Below are 5,857 nucleotides of genomic sequence, written 5' to 3' on the forward strand. Positions count from 1 at the left end.
AAAGGTATGTAACAAATAAGGTCCTTAAACAACCAGCTCAGATACTGTTTTTATTTTTGGTTTTGGTTTTCTTTTCCTTTGAGACAGGGTCTCCCTGTAGCCCCAGCTGTCCTGGAATTCACTATGCAGACCAGGCTGGACTTGAACTCACAGAGATCCGCCTGCCTCTGCCTTGGAATCTTGGGATTAAAGGTGTGCACCACCACACCCAGCTTCAGATACCATTTTGTATAAACAAGTAGCACTTAAAAGTTTTGTGAAACACATAATAGATCTAGAGACATTGTCCAATAGATTTAAAAACGTTTAGGGTACCCAAATTTATAAGACCTTTGAATGTACTATCAAAGTATCCATATTTATAAATGTGCACGTGTATTTAATTAGACATGCCAAAATAAAGCAAAAATAAAACCAATAATTTTGTGCACAATAAACGAATGAAAAGAATAACAGGCTGGAGAGATGGCTCAGCGGTTAGAGGACCCAGGTTTGATTCCCAGCCCCCACATGGCAGCTATGAACCGTCCTTAACTCCAGTTCCAGGGGAATCCGAAGCCCTCTTCTGACCTCTGTGGAATTGCATGACACGGGTGCACTCACATACATGCAGGCAATATACTCATAAAAATAATAAAATATTTTTTTAAAAAAAAAATAATACCTGAAGTGGCCAGTTTGTTTTCATGAAAACATATGAAGTCAATGATCACAGACACACATGACAGAATTATGTGAGATCTCAACACACGAGAAACTTACAGGCATACATGACATAATTACATGAAATCTCAAACACATGGAAAACAACTATCATAGACACACATGACATTTCAGGAAAACTAGGTGCACCCAAAACACAAAAATCAAACAGTTTGATTATGACAGTCCTTTGCATGTAGGCACTCAGCTTTAAAATCTGGATAGGAGGAGAACACTTCCTCCATAATCTCCTCTTAGCTATGGGGCAGTTCTCCCTCCTCTTCTGGTAAGTATGAAGCTGATTTTAGGGTTCAGGTAGCCTCTATCCAGACTCAGGGATTCTTACCCAGTATGACCTGATATCAAGTCACTCAACTTCACATTAAGTTTTAACTTGGAGGGTTTTATCTTAATGCCATAATTTCCTGCATAGCCTAGTTAAGCTTGTCCAGCATCACCTGGAGGACAGCCTGGGTCTGACACCTGGACTGAGGAACCCATCTGAAATTTTATATGTGCCTGGGATGTATGTAATGTGTGCATAGGACGGGGTGGAGAGTGTTAGTCACTCATTCAGATGACTTCCTGGCTGGCCATTTTTCAGTGACTTAAGAGGTATTGCCTTAGGGCCACACATACAATCCCCAGGCTCGGTCACCCGAAGGCGAATGCCCGTTTAGGTTACACAACCTCAGCAGAACCGCAGGGTGAGGCCCAGTCAGATTCGGTGGCCTCTGCAGAGCCGTGGAACCATTACTGTCACTCTCACATTCACAAACAATCATTCAGAGTTTAAGACAGTTCCCTAGATATTCCCACTAAATTCCTGTTCTGCCTAAAATGGGGCCAGGACCTTGGAATCATGTCAAGGTTTCGTTGTGGCCAGTTTGCTGCCTGATTCCTGATTCCTGTTTTACCTTAAACAGGGCCAGCACCTCGGAATCAGGTCGAGGTTTAGTTGTGGTCTCCTTCATTCCTGACAGGAGGCCAGTGCCACCTTGGAATCACATCAAGACTTTGTGTTCAACCTCCTGGGGGGGATCAGCCCACACTGGCTTCCACCTGTCTTACCTGGGGCCCATTACCTGGTCTGGACTTCCATTCTGGGTCTCTATCTCGCTTCACCTGATGAGAGACTCTTGTCTGGGGCTATGCAGCTCTCTCTGGCCTCCTGGAAGGAGACCCCAAGAGGAAATTCTTCAGGGGTGCACACTTCTCTGTTCCAGGGGCCAAGGGGGCTGCAGGGTCCCGGAGCGGAAGCCTCTATACCAACGAGGGTACAGCGATTCTCACTGGAGACCTCCAGAAAAAATCAGAGACCAACAGCCGAAGTCAGGTGAGGAGTGAAAATTTAATTTGACGCTAGCGGGACTGACACCACGAATCAAAGGAGTTAGACCTACTCTCTGCACTCTTAATAAAGTGCTCGAATCATCAGCCACAACAGTAGACATAAATAATAATTAAATAAATAAATAATAAAAAGGGGTACGAGTAGAAAAGAAGTTAAATTATCTTTATTTGTAGACAACATGATCCTATACTTAAAAGTCTCTAAAGACCCCCTCCAGAAAACTCTTCAACTTGATAATCACTTTCAGTGAAGTAGAATACAAAGTCAGGCAGAAAAGTCAGTGATAAGTCAGTGGTAGAATATGTGAATTTCAGGAGAGCCATAAGCTTCATTAGAGCAGGCCATAAAGCCATTAATCCCTTAAAGTGTCTAACTGGCCCTAAATTGGCAGCCTGGCCTTGCTCAAGCCCTATCAACTGGTCACTCCCTGTACTGAGAGAGACTGTGGAGCCCATCTATCTCCTTTAGTGCTAGAGATAATGGACTCACCTGTCAGAGAAAAGAGACCCTCAAGGACACCAGACCTTGGCAGAGTTAACTCTTAAAGCTGTGCAGCAGAGTTCCTCTATAAGACCAGACTGTTCTCTGTTCAGAGGGCAGATAATTATTCCTCAAGGAACAGTTATCAGCCCTTTGCTGGGCTTCCTGAATCCAGGGAACACATTCCTTGCCTGCTGCAGGTCTGACTCTGACTCTTATTCCTAAATTTTAAATTGTTTCCTTTATCCCACCTCCTAAATCTAACAGCAGTTTTTCTATAACCTAGGAATGAACTTACCAAGAAATTAAGGAAAATTCTCATCCACAATAGCTGAGTGCGATGGGTCAAATTTTAATCCCAGATTTGGGAAGCAGAAGAAGGTAAAGATCTATGAGTTCAAGGCCAGCCTGGCCTACATAGCACCAGGCCAACCATGGCTACACAGTGAGGCTGTTATCTCAAAAAAAAAAAAATTTTACAAGATTCCCTGTGATTGTATTCAATGGTCCATTGACTACAACAGTATGGTTAAATAAGGAAAAGAAAGTTCCATGAATCCAAACAACATGCCCACTGCCCCAAACTGCCTGTTGACTCTGCCTCAGAGGATGAGACCAGAGGCCCCTTAGAGCACAGAGCTTATCCTCAGGAGACCTGTTGGTTGCTCTCCAACCAGTGCCCACCACTGCACCCATGGCATCATGGCCCATCTCAAGGTCCACAAGTTACAAATGTCACAGATGTATCTTCATCCTTGAACACAGAAGAGTCATGGCTGCACAGGCAGTCTTGTGCAGACAGCAGGAGTCCCAATTGAAGAGGCACCTACCTGGCTCAGGGACTGATAAAAGTTGAAAAGCCCCCACGCATGTCAAGAAGGGAGCCAATCAACCAAGGGTTCCTTCTGGGAAGGAAAAAAATAGTGCCCCAGACTCAGAGTCCAATGGGGAAGTTCATCTGAAACTCACACCCTGGGAAAGGAAAACTGTGGGCCTCTGTTGCTCAATAGTCCCCCAGAGGCCCTGCCTTGATCACGAGCTCTGGTACCTCCTGGTTTCCCCAGGACTCTCATGCTACCCAGTGGTGTGAGGCTTGCTCTTCCAAGAACCTGCTGTCCCTCTACACCCTTTCCCTGGCTTTGACCCTGAAACTTCCCTTTGGCTGCCCAATCATGGAACTCTCCAGGTTGCCCATGATCTTACCCAGTACTGTCAGCTTCTCTTTCTGGAAAGCCCCAAGGGTTTCCTGAGCTGCCTCACACAGACTCCTGTCCTTTGATGTGCTAGCTTCACTTCTGCTACAGCCACAGGCCCCTGGTATCCTACTCAGCCTGGACAACTGCTCCCACAGTTGTGGTGGATACAGTGGGAGGCAGCTAAGGCCCAGGTGGGTCTGAAAGATTCATCCCAAACTCCCCACTTGACCCTTGTCCCTTCAAACCCTGCCTGGACCTCCTTATACCACCCCGTGCCCCAGCAGCTCCCGTTAGAGGAAGATTTCAGCTTATTCAGCCCTTTCCAGTGAGCCACAGCTATTTCTGTCTCTGCATATCGGGCCTCTATGCTCCTATTTGCCTCCTAATCTAAATCCCAGAGGTGGAGCTACCTCGCTCAGAGAGGTCACAAACTGAAGGCTGCATATTTGGTATTTTCTTATGAAATTTTGCATGGAATTTAGTGTAGTACAAATTTCAGGGTTATTCTAAGCTTCCAGATGCCTCACTATGAACTTTCAGTTCCTTTGGTAGTGTTGGTGGAACAAAGGCAGGTGAATTCTCATGTCCATTTTTGAAGCCTAGGGCCTTTTTAAGTCCCCCAGTAAAGGCAGTTGTCCAGTTTAAAGTGACCAGTATTTAAACACATCTTTGTGTGAATTTGTGTTCTGTACACACCTATGTGCTCCTGTCTGTCTCTGTGCATGTGAAAACAGGAGAACATTCCATTTTGTATCTGGATTTTTGTAAGCAATTAACAAATCTTTTGTCATTACAAAATTCTGTAGTTAAAGCTAACCAAAGAGGTGAATGACCAGCACAATGGAGACTTTGAAACACTACAGAAACTGTGTAAAACATGGTGGCTCATGCTTTTAATTCCAGCATTTCAGAGGCAGAGGCAGGTGGATCTCTATGTCTGGAGGCCAGCCTGGTCTCCATAGTGAGTTCCAGGAAACACAGTGAGGGACCTGCCTCAAAAAAAAAAAAAAAATCCAACCTCAGCTATAAAGCCTAAAAACCACAGCAATGACTGCATAGCAAACTATCTCTGTTGGTGCAGTAGTGGCACCTTTATCTTGGGAGTAATCAACAGCTGTCTAATTCGACTTAAAACCCGCTTAATGGGAGGGAACTCGTGTGTAAACATAACCAAGTACGCATAATTGAAGAGGTCATAGATCCTTGAGCAAAACCTATGTCTGTTACATCTCTAGACAAACGTAATCTCTTACTATATGCTAAATATGAATCATATTTACAGACAAGTATGCCATACACCACTCATCGAAGAAGCTTCTTTTTGCAATAGATGGAAATGATCACAGAGTTCCACAACTGGTCACACACAGAGAATAAATGTCTATGAGATGACCTGCCCTAGGTGATACATCTAGGACGGAACATCCATACCTAAGCTTCATGGAACATAGTGGAACACAGGGTAGAGAGAATGTTAATGCATCTCTCAACTCTCAACAGCAAAGCTTCCTCATGCACCAGAGGGTAATTAACACAGAAGGCCACAACTGACCGAAGTGTAAAGACTAAGAGACTGCAGAGTATATATCCCTGGATAGGACTCCTATATTAAATCTCACCCACCCAGCAGGGCTCAGGCACCATTGCAAAAGAGGGTGCAGAAGGATTGTAAGAGCCAGACAAGGTGGTACATAACCACATGACAGCATGCACAAGACCGGTGCAAACTCAATCCGACAAAAACACAGCACAGAACTGGGGAAATGGGTAGGCAGCCCTGACCTTAGCTGAGGAACTCTTGGTGGCTGATCACTACTGGGTGAGGGAGAGTTGGTCTTCTTTAAGGGAGTGACTCTAAATAGGCTGAACAGGCTCCAGTGGATAAACTCATAAGGAGGGACATCTGGGGATACAAACTTGGCTCAATAGGCCTGAACATATATGACAGAATGTATGAAATCCAGTGGGCAGACTCTCAGGGGTACAAATAGGGAAGGGGCCTAAATATGATTCAGATATATTGTATGAAATACACACACACACACACACACACACAAATATAAAAATAAAGAGAAGCCGGGCATGGTGGTGCATGCCTTTAGTCCCAGCACTCAGGAGGCAGAGA

At 44.8% G+C, this 5,857-nt stretch overlaps 1 pseudogene; it reads left to right on the plus strand.

Annotated features, from left to right (window-relative positions):
* The first annotated feature begins 962 nt into the window (after positions 1–962).
* Positions 963–4,061, plus strand: LOC115072525 (annotated as a pseudogene).
* Positions 4,062–5,857: the final 1,796 nt, after the last annotated feature.

This window comes from Nannospalax galili, unplaced genomic scaffold, assembly GCF_000622305.1.
Source record: "Nannospalax galili isolate Female #2095 unplaced genomic scaffold, S.galili_v1.0 scaffold82, whole genome shotgun sequence".
In the NCBI taxonomy this organism is placed as follows: Eukaryota; Metazoa; Chordata; class Mammalia; order Rodentia; family Spalacidae; genus Nannospalax; species Nannospalax galili.